The following is a 12,166-nucleotide window of genomic DNA, read 5'->3' on the forward strand; positions in this document are numbered from 1 at the left end:
CACATGGCACAGAACTTCACTATAAATTCATGACTACCAAGTTTTATGCATACATATTAAGCATAGTTGTCACATTCATATTCATACATTGTCGTACATAGATCCTCAACAATAATTAAAATCAAAGTTACGTTGATGTCAAACAAAATATAACATATATTGTCACTCTTTAGTGTTGCACCTATTTTTTCATTCTTATAGACACACGTCTCTACAACACTTATAGTACTAGGAGTAGTGTATATCAGTGATGCCCTAGGCTTCAGAGTCTGTAAATGGTGCTGACGCTTTTGTATCTCCCGAAATATGAATAGTGGTGGCAGTAGTGGCTGGCGCACTAAATGAGACCTCAAGATTCCCCTCAAAAGCTAGTGGTGTAGTAGTTAGAGTTTGAGACTCCATCACAACATCAACTCCACTAATAAGTCCTACCCCTGCTTGCATTGAGCTGGACGAAGCTTCACTCATACTAGCTCTCAACAAAAATAACTTCAGCTGCTCATCAACCCCAGACCTCCTCTGAGCTTCCAATATTTGTTTGTGCAAATTCAATAAGTCAATAGCCGACTCCTTCCTCTCCAATTCCACAATATCTGGAACTGAAACTTTCTTTGTTGGCCTCTTTTTTATATGTATGAGCTCAAAGTCCCAAAGGTAGAAAAAGGATTGTATTGGAGTCCTTAATGTAGAATCTATTGAGTCCATATGTGTTGTTTCATTTCTCAAGTTTATTTGTTGAAGTCCATATAAATCTTCGTTTTCTCTTTTTCTCTTTTTCTCTAGCCATAAGATTTTTACAAATTTATAAGAATCAATTAGGAAAAGGACAATGAACTAGAAAACGATAATGATAATACCATTATATAGAGAAACTATATGTATCGTTGTGACTTCCTTAACTTTTCTTACCAATATTTGATGGGATGCCACGTTCAAATAAGTAGTGAACGTCTCGCCGATTTTTTATGTAAACACCCTTGCAAGATTCAGTACATGTTCCAACTACATAATGTTTGATCAACTTGTTAACACGAATATGTGGTTTATGTCTCGGTTTCACCTGCAAATTAAAATCCTTTAACGAACATGTATACATAGAGTCAATCGATCTCATTAATTACTCTAATATAATTTTCTTAAGCTAACCTGCAATGTTTCTTTAGATTGGCTTAATCTCCTCTTTGTTTCACGAACATCCCCATACACAACAAAATTGTAAAGCTCAATCAAAGATCGAAACTTTTTGTTTGTCTCGATATGATGGTAGACCTGTTTGCCAACAATTATTAAATATTTATTTTGTCACAATCTCATCTAAGGAAACTTATGTAATAAAGTTTTTTGGCAGGAAAACATGTATATTATTCAAAAGGGAACTTACGTAATCGATAATTGAACCACATGGACGAGAAGTATTCTTGATGATCCAGTTTTATCTTCTCTGTTCAAATGTATAAGTATGCACGTAATGCATATTTTTGGGAATCATCTCATTCTGCAGCCAAAACAAGTTGTATTTATGGAATAAAAAATGATCCAAAATTTATTCGCAAAAGGTAATTATTTTAATTAAGTGGGGAGCATCAATATTTTGTACATCAAGTGGTACACACAAGATATTGGAGTATCAATATTTTATATTCTAAAGGATCATAGTTTGGCCACCAATACGATGGAATCTATTTCTTCTCAATATGTGTAACTGTTTGTGTGATTCTTTTTGTTTTCGTTTTTCCCATTTGAACTTCGTTTATTTATGGAAAAAAATTACTAACTTCTACTTCTACCTATATTGCTAGGCCAGACCTTATGTATAAATTTTAATCAAATTTTGTAGCCAGATCAATGATGGTTGTAGTTATGTATCTTTAAAGATTCACTAACAAATTGGATGTGAGATAAAAACTTACATCCTAAATCAGAATTTCATTTCTAAAATTTTTTTTTTTTTCGGAAAATCAATTTTGAAGGCTTCTCTTTCAAAGGAAATTGTTTAAAGTAATCACAACCTCTAGATTTATCACAAATTACATATATTTCCACCATAGAAATGTTATTTCTCTTTCCATTTGTTCAAACCTAAGATGATTAACCTCCTCCAGGAAAAAATCATTAAAAACATAGATCCAACTAACTAGTACTTGTAATTAATTTCCAAACTAGAAAACTTCTATGTTCTTCATTACACTGGTACATGAAATGGCTTTATGAAAATATTATTAACATAATTATCAATTTTAGTCAAAAAAAATTATATACATTTTTTAGAGGGATGAAATAAGAGAAGATCACTTGACTTAGTGTGGTCATATCATAGGTTGTTTTATCTATTGATGAGTCAATCCATTAGTTTTTGAAACTATGGTAAGGGGAGGTGATAAATCTTATATGGAAGAAAGTTTTCTCGAAAGACTTGTCATTTATTAGCATGAATTTCACAAATTACAGACATTCACCGATATCGCCTTACTCTATCTATTACCATTACCATTGACAACCATTATAAAACACCGCCATCAACAACTCATAACTACTATCCTCAACCACCACCACTATCAATCACTACAATCAATCAACAATAACAGTAGCTACTATTTATAATTATTATTGACATCAATTAGCAAATCATAGAACTATCAGCCACCACCGAACTACTTTCACTAACTTTTAATACAATCATTACAAATATGTCTACTATAAACACACCATTATTAGTCAACATACATTTTCAATTAACATTCATAACCACCACCAATATCCATCACACACCATATTATTTTTTTGAAATATTTTATAGATGTAGTATGTTTTCATTAATTTTTAGGAAAAATGGCTTAAATGACACCTACTTTATGATTAAATTTGTTGTAACACACTCATGCAATATAGAAGGTCCTATGACTCGCCTGGATATTTTTGTTAAAATATTTTTTGACATTTATTGATTGAGCTGAACAGAAAAATCATTTTTTTCTTATTTTGTTTGTACAAACATAATGATCAACCGGAAAAACACTGGTTTTTTATCGTTATTATTATCATTGACACTTGTTTTTTCATGGAAAAAATCAATTGAATATTTTGAAATTTATTCTATGAACCATATATTCTTCCATAGTCGAGTTTTTGCTAAGAAGAGTTTAAAAAGTTGTTCTTTTAGCCATTTTTTCTAAGTCTTATATTTATTAATTTATTTGATAGAGATTTTTTTTATAATCAGATGTACAATAATAAGCAGTCTTATTATTTAGTATTTTCATCTTAATATTTAAAAGTATATTCAAAGATTCATGTACATGTTATTATTCAAATATGCATTCAAATTTTGACTTAGACAATTTTTCTTTATTTCATAACACAATTAACATTAAAAAATATGTTCAAGAACCCATCAAAAAAAAATTTTTACATCACTTAAAATAAAATAAATTAAACAAATTGTAAGTGGAAAAACTTTTCAAAATCTTACCTCGAAAACATCGGTTTTTACTTCTTCAAGTGCGGTAAGAGATATTGGAACATCCATTAGTATTGCATCCTCATCATTGTCAATTTTGTGTTGCTTCTAGTAGAAAATATAGAAAAAAAATCATACGATCTTATGTAAAACGAAAATTAATGTGCTAGAATACCCAAAAAAAATAAGATGAATGTCCATCAATCATATGTATTCTGTTACAATATTAATGATGGTTGTGGTCACGTATCACGTAAGCTTCACTAAATTTATTTTAGAGGATATACACAACCTCTAAGTCTATCACAAATTAAATTAAGTTCCACCATACCAATAATAGTTTTTATTTTGGCCAAACCTAAGATGACCGATCTTCTCCTTTCTTACCTAGATTTACCAGAACTTGCATTCTGAAATAGAAAAATTCATCTTATTCATTGCATTGGTATGTGAAATGGTGCTATCTAGTTATTATTACTAAAAATGTCCTCCTTAGCCAAATATATTATATATATGTTTTTTAAAGAAGGATAAAATAAGAGAAGATTGTTTGAGATGGATTGTCTGCGTCATAGGTTGTTTTATTGATGTATCGGTCCATTAGTTTAAAGTTATGATGGGTGAAGGTGCTGAGTAGTACCTTTTTTCTTGAAACATGGTCAACCATAAATTATTATGTTTACGATTCTTCATCCATGGATGGATAAAATGCTTTCGTTTCCATTCTCATATGGGGCGGAAAAACGAATTGGGAGCAGGTCGGCACGAACTGATTCATCATGCTCAAACATGAGCCGATCGCTTGTTAGGGATGTTTTGTAGATAAATAAATTTCCACAAATGGAATAAAAAGTGGGTCTATGTTAATATGGAAGAAAGATGGCTCAAAGAAATTACCAAATTATTCACACATGAACAATGAAGTACATTAACATATCTATTCAAAGATTTCTTAAAATATAATAGTTCACCAAATCCATTTATTCACCTCTATCATCACACCCTTTCATTATCAATTTTCGTCATCATTGATCATCATTACAAACTACAACAATCAACTACCCACAACCACTATTCTTAATGACCACCACTACCAATCACTACAATCAATCAACACCCCCACTAGCCACTATTTACAATTATTATTTACACCGATCACCATCATAACAAAAATCAATGAACAGTATCAACAATCACAGTCATAATTCAGAACTATATGTTGTCAATCATCATCATCAATCACCACAACTATTAGTTATCACTATTTTCTAACTATCAACTTCAACCACTAGCACTATAAGTAGCTACATTTCTGAATCACCACCACTATCAATAGCTACAATCAATTCACACAATCAACAACCATTATTTACAATTGTTATTTACACCAATCATCATTATAAGAAAAATCAGCAATCAATATCGACAACTACAATTATTATTCACAACTATATATTGTAACTCATCTTTATCAATCACCATAACTCTTAGTTATATGTATGGTTTAACTATCTACCGCCACAAATATACTATCATCAATTTCCACCACCACCACTATCAATAGCTACTATCCACAACACCATTAATAGTGAATAGATCTTCTTCAATTGACATCCACCACCACTAATGCTAAACATCACAACCATCAATCATCATTTTAAGAAAAATAAAAATTTATTGATGTTACATTAATTTTATTTTAGTTTTCTAATTTTCTTGATAAATGGTTGAAATGACACATTTAGTATGATTGAATTCACTGTAATACACTAATAATTTGCAAGTCCTATGAGCCTTTATTGGGTGAGAGAAATAAAAGGTCAACTCTTTGTTATGTCATTTGTACATGCATGTTGATTTAAAGGTAAAAACAAAGAAGTTTGATCATTATCACTCATTTACACTCTTCGAACCAGTGGTTTCAAAAATATTTTTGTTGTGACTCACAAGGTGAGTCTTAGGGTTGAGGGGTCTTAGAATTTGGGGTGTAAGCTCCGAGAATAAAAATGTAAGTCCTACACATAAAAATGTACGCCCTGGGCAATAATTTTTTAATTTTATTACAATTTCATTTGCTTTAAGTCATAGTTTTTGTTATTAGTGTAATGATATTTCTCAAATAATAATTATAATACTTTTTTATTCATTATTGGTTATTAATACATTTCTTAAATAAAAATCATAATATTGTTTTCTATATACTATATGTTATTTATAAAAATTTATTTGTAGAATCATTGAAAGTTTTTCTTTTACTTATTTTCTTTATAGTAAAATTATAACATTGAATATACATGATAGTGCGCCTCATAAATCTCTGCGACTTACGCCTTGTTTCTCGGAGCTTATGCCTCACCACTAACCACATTAAATGCTTTGCCTCACGCCCCCAACTTTTACAAAATTGCTTCCAACAAAGTAAAAACAGTAACCCTTCCTTCATACTTATATTGAAATTTAATCTCATAAATCATTATATTCTTTCATAATAGAATTTCATCTTGTGTCATAGTGGATAAATGTCAAAATGATGGTTTTTAAAAAATATTCAAGGGGATGCTAGGTCCTCCATAAAGTATAAGTGTATTACTGCAAATTAGGTCATAGTTTAGTGTCATTTATCAATTTTTCCTATACTTTATATTTATTACATTTTCAATCAAAGAAACTTGTTACATATTCATATGTTCGATAATAAGTATTCTTATAACTTCGTGTTCAAATTTTAATATGTCATCTTAATATTGACTACTCTATTAAGAGATTTTTAATGCACATCTTATCATTCATATGTACATTCATATTTAGACGTCTTATATATAATCTTAAAACAAATATGAGGAATATTTTTTTTACTTTTATTCTATTTTTAAAATTAAAAACTCTCTTCATACATTATAGCCATTAATTCTATAATAGTAAATAATATCTTATCGACAAAATTTATCTTGAATGACCTATCATTTTTGGAATTAATATAAGACTTAACTAAAAAAAAGGAAAATTAACATAAGAAGTTGTTCAATAAAGCACCTTATAATCAGAGGAACTGTAAAAAAGCTTACCTCAATAACATCAACTTTTGATTCTTGGAATTTGATAAAGGATATGGGAACTTCCATTAATGATGCATCTTCATCACCATCCACTTTGTACTGCTTTTTCATATTCAAGTGGCAATTATGAAAGAAAATTGATTAGATCTTTTGTTAATTAAATACTTGTATGAAGTGATGAAGAAGGTTTCCACGAGGATGTAAATTACCCGCTTATTAAAATATATACATACATACAGTTACATTTCCATTATTAAAAAATCTATATTTAGTAACCATGCATTGAACGCTACAACTACTAAATTACAACATCTAGAAACAAAAAACAACACTAGACCGCTATTGCATACAACACAATAGTTTGATACAATATAGTATGGATACATTTTCCGGGTATATGAAACTAAAGATTAGTCATATATTTGATATATATATATATATGTGTGTGACATTTTAATATTAATGAAAATATATTGTACGTCACATTATGTATCCTGGTANATGTTGGTGTGACATTTTAATATTAATGAAAATATATTGTATGTCACATTATGTATCCCGGTATGTATATTAGGGTACATTACATTTGTGCCTCTTTACTCTCATCAATTGTGGAAGAAAGTGGCCATTAGTTGTTAGTAACTTATGTAACCACCAATTCTTCACTTCACCCATTATTCTATCTTTATGACTTGTAACTTATCTAATACATGGGCTATTCATTTGGAAAATTTACTACCCACTATCTTCCTATTTATTGCAAGGAACAATTCATCACCTATAAATAAGGTAGTCTTCCTTGTGTTGGATAGAAGTGTTGTAAAGATTACGGAAAATACCTTCTTGGCGAACACTTGTACCGAATTCACCAAAGATTGTACTTCATCAATAACTTTTATAGGAAATTCTCATAGCTTGAGGCATGTTGAAAGAAACTGTCCTTAAGGATATATCACCCGGTATGGGTCTATCCTCCAGGATTCAATAACCTCTTCTAGTATAAAACTAGGAGCCAGAAATTAACAAAGATTCAATGAACAAAACTCAGCACACTAATAGACTATAGAAGAAAAGATTTACTCTATAATATGTATTATGTTCTGTCTATTTTTGTGTTAGAGGAAAATCAGATTTATATGGAAACATACATAAGGCTAAAGCCTCGAACGGTTAGAAAAAGGAATTAATGCCAATAATGAAAAATAAAGGCAACTGATTTCAAGGACAATTAGGAGAAATACACATTCGCAACAACCATATTATGACCAACATTCAAACTGATTTATAAGATAATTAATAGAATATTAACATCCATCTAATATGATGAATATATAAAATAATGTGAACACTTTTTTTGAGATACTCGAATCAGTTTTCCAACAAGATGTATAAAAGAAAATATAGAGTGAAACAGATGAGCAGTATTGTATGATATTTATATGGAGATTAGTGTAGTGAAAGAGAGAGTAGAGACATAGAAGATATAATATGTCTTCAACTATACTCAATATACAAAAGAGCATAATTATATGTTGAAGGAAGGTGTTCTTATGGGGTGCTTTGGACTCTTCAACTAATCTAGAGTGGTTTGAGTTGTACACGTTGTTGAGTTGTTGTATCATGGAGGGGACGAGTTAAGAGATATACTGCTGGATCGGTGTAGATTATGCCGTCTTGGGCTTGAATCTCCTTAAAGAGAGCGAGATATACGCGCCTCAGCCTAAAGATTTATTTATTCATTTTTTTGATCATTTTATTTCAGCTGTAATTTATTATATTTGTTGTATATTACACTAACAATTTTAAGGAGTATCATGTTTTGTTACAGTTTGAAAAAAGTGTTGATATCATGAAAGGGATCTCAATATCATTCCGCTCAAACGTCGCTCTCATCAATAAATGGAAGAGAAGAGAAGTACGGATAAAGTATTTTTCTACTTGCTCACTTCAATTGGAGATAAGGTAAATGAAAAAACTTTTTTACCTAGTATTTTCATGAATAAAGTGATTCTACTTTTCATGAAAAATGATATTTAAACTCTTAAATTATTGGGGGCTCATGAAATGAGGAAAAAGTCATTGTGAAAAAAAAATGATTTTTGCATCTTTGAGAAATGCTCTAAAAAAGGTATTACAAATGCATATATTTGTTATGAAATAAATCACATGTTTTTTGGCTATAATGAGTTGATTTTTGGCTCTAACATGAGAGTTATAAATAAATTATGAAAAACATGTTGAGTAGTCATTTAACATGACATGTTTTTGTGAGATAAATTTCATTCTTGGAATGAAAAGAATACCCTAAAACATGTGACGGAATTTCCTTGTCAAGTCACAAAATGTTGAAAACATTGTGAAATACAATCTTATTGGTTGTGTGAGTCTTGTAACTCCTTTTGATTCAATTATGAATATTGCGTGACNTCTTCAACTATACTCAATATACAAAAGAGCATAATTATATGTTGAAGGAAGGTGTTCTTATGGGGAGCTTTGGACTCTTCAACTAATCTAGAGTGGTTTGAGTTGTACACGTTGTTGGGTTGTTGTATCATGGAGGGGACAAGTTAAGAGATATACTGCTGGATCGGTGTAGATTATGTTGTCTTGGGCTTGAATCTCCTTAAAGAGAGCGAGATACACGCGCCTCAGCCTAAAGATTTATTTATTCATTTTTTGATCATTTTATTTCAGCAATAATTTATTATAATTGTTGTATATTACACTAACAATTTTAAGGAGATTCATGTATTGTTACAGTTTGAAAAAGTGCCGATATCATGAAAGGGATCTCAATATCATTCCGCTCAAACATCGCTCTCATCAATAAATGGAAGCGAAGAGAAGTACGGATAAAGTATTTTTCTACTTGCTCACTTCAATTGGAGATGACGTAAAGGAAAAAACTTTTTTACCTAGTATTTTCATGACTAAAGTGATTCTACTTTTCATGAAAAATGATATTTAAACTCTTAAAATATTGGGGGCTCATGAAATGAGGAAAAAGTCATTGTGAAAAAAAAAAACGACTTTTGCATCTTTGAGAAATTCTCTAAAAAAGGTATTAGAAATGCATATATTTGTTATGAAATAAATCACATGTTGTTTTTTTTTGCTATAATGAGTTCATTTTTGGCTCTAACATGAGAGTTATAAATAAATTATGAAAAACATGTTGAGTAGTCATTTAACATGACATGTTTTTGTGAGATAAATTTCATTCTTGGAATGAAAAGAATACCCTAAAACATGTGACGGAATTTCCTTGTCAAGTCACAAAATGTTGAAAACATTGTGAAATACAATCTTATTGGTTGTGTGAGTCTTGTAACTCCTTTTGATTCAATTATGAATATTGCGTGACAATGAAAGATGGATTTTGCTAGCCCAATAAAAAATATGAGATATGTGACTAATTGCACTTTATAGGATATTCTGTATAAACTATAGCATATGCAAGCAAATCAAGTTAATTTACATGGTACGAAATTTGATGGCTTGTTTTATGAGAAAAAATATTATGCTATACTTAAAAGTTTTATTGGTGCAGATAAAAAAAATTTGATGATATTTTATCGAAGTGAGAAAATGAATTCATATTGTTGCTAATTCTACTTTGGAGGTTGAAGTAAAACAGTTAAGCTTCAAATAGTGAAAAAGTGAATTGATTTTACTATCAAACACTTTATTTAGAGAAATTATTTTTCTAATTTAAATTAATTGTGATAACAACAATAAAATGGTTGAATAAAAAATCATTATTACAATAGCAAACTCAGACTCATGAGAAAAAAAAACAGTATTGTGATATCATATTGATAACTGGTATACCATTAATGTTAATTGTGTTAAAATTTGTGACTATCTTATAGATTTATAAACTAAGGCCTTAGCAAGATAAAGGGTCTGAAGCACATCGAGGGGGATGAAATTGAAGCTCATAAAATCTAAGTCATATATGAGGAAATACAACTAGGGGACTACAGATCCTATTACTGGGTTCAATGGAAAGAACGGATCGTATGATGAATTGTAGTGAAACACAGTATTATAAATTTATTCAATCCTTATGATGTGAGAGCATTTATCCTACAATGATTTGTGGATGTTGAGTCTTGATCTTTCAATGAAAGTTTGTATCTAGTATGAGTGTGATGTCAAATTATAGGAGCATTCATGATAGATTTTACCTATGTGAGCTTGAATGTAGGTCACTTTCTATGAGAATGGACTTTTTCTAAAAAAATACTCATGAAAACTAGGATAACACATGGTCGTAATATGTTGGCTAAAAAAAAGCTTATGTCAACACCTTGATTGTTGTGTGTAAGCAATGATACCTTATTTCCCTTAAGCAATCATAGTTCAATTCTGAGACTACTACTGACTCTGGAGTAAAGATTATTCTTTTAATAAGTGAATGTTCAATGCAGAGCACACCATTATTATGCATATTTGTCTACCTTCAACTAAGTTATGAAGAACAACCTTATCTTAATAATAAAATGAGTAGAGGACTATTTGGTGTGAAATTTTAATATTACTGAATATATATTATATGTCACATTATGTATCTTGTTATGTTTATTGGTGAAAATTACATTTGTGCCTCTTTACTCTCATCAATTATGGAACAAAGTGGTCATTAGTTGTTAATAACTTATGTAATCGCCAATAAACAAATGAGCGTGATTTAAAGATAGATCTGAGTCCTGCACTTCTATATACACTTAATATGGTTGTAGAGAACGCAACAACACTAGTTTAGGAGATTGTTGTACTTGCACAAACTTCATCAAATATGATCACAAAAATTATCTGTGGGTCTAGCATAGTGGTGATGTTGATCCGTAGATAGATGAGGTTTACGAGACAATGATAGTTTATAGGCCGGTGAAGATTTGAGATGAGCATATTCTAGAGGTGCACTAAGATGAAGCCTCTGTGGTTTTATACTACTCATTCTAAGGACACTTACAAGTTTAATAATACGTTATCTTAACTTTTTATTATTCATATCTAATACATAATCTTAATATTGAGATTTCAATTTATAGAATTTTATTGCACATGTTATCATTAGATATGCATTTAGATTTAGACATCTAAAATCTTAAAAAGATAAAATAATCCTTAGACTAGTTAGATAACTTGTAAGAGAACTAACATTTAAAAAGTTATTCCAAAATGCATCAAAGATTTCTCTAAATGTCATAAAAGAAAAAAAATTAAGATCCTTAAAATATGTTTTCTAGGCAATGAAGGAAAGTTTAAAAGGGTACCTTTAAAACATCAGCTTGAGGTGCGATACAAGCTATCCGAACTGCCAGTATTTCATGTCCACAATTTACTTTATGTTGCTTATCCATATTCTAGATAAAATGTAAAACACATAGTAGTTCAATGTTATTTTCAATTTTCATCAATCTGATCATGCTAATTTAATATCTACTAATCTAAGGTTTTCATCTCGGTATAAATGGTTCAAAACACTTTCATATATGATGAATCTAAACAAGGAAAGAGGTTTGTAATTTTTCATTACTTGATTTTCTTGCAAGGTGATATCATAGTAATGTTCCCAATCCTTGATGATTTGGATATGAAACAATATATTTATGTGTTAATACTTGAAAAAGAACATTCTCTT

The 12,166-nt window shown here is 29.9% G+C and overlaps 1 pseudogene; it reads right to left on the reverse strand.

The window, feature by feature from the left end:
• Window positions 1-255: 255 nt before the first annotated feature.
• LOC125856925 (uncharacterized) lies at window positions 256-11,885 on the reverse strand (annotated as a pseudogene).
• Window positions 11,886-12,166: the final 281 nt, after the last annotated feature.

Source organism: Solanum stenotomum, chromosome 1 (genome assembly GCF_019186545.1).
Source record: "Solanum stenotomum isolate F172 chromosome 1, ASM1918654v1, whole genome shotgun sequence".
In the NCBI taxonomy this organism is placed as follows: Eukaryota; Viridiplantae; Streptophyta; class Magnoliopsida; order Solanales; family Solanaceae; genus Solanum; species Solanum stenotomum.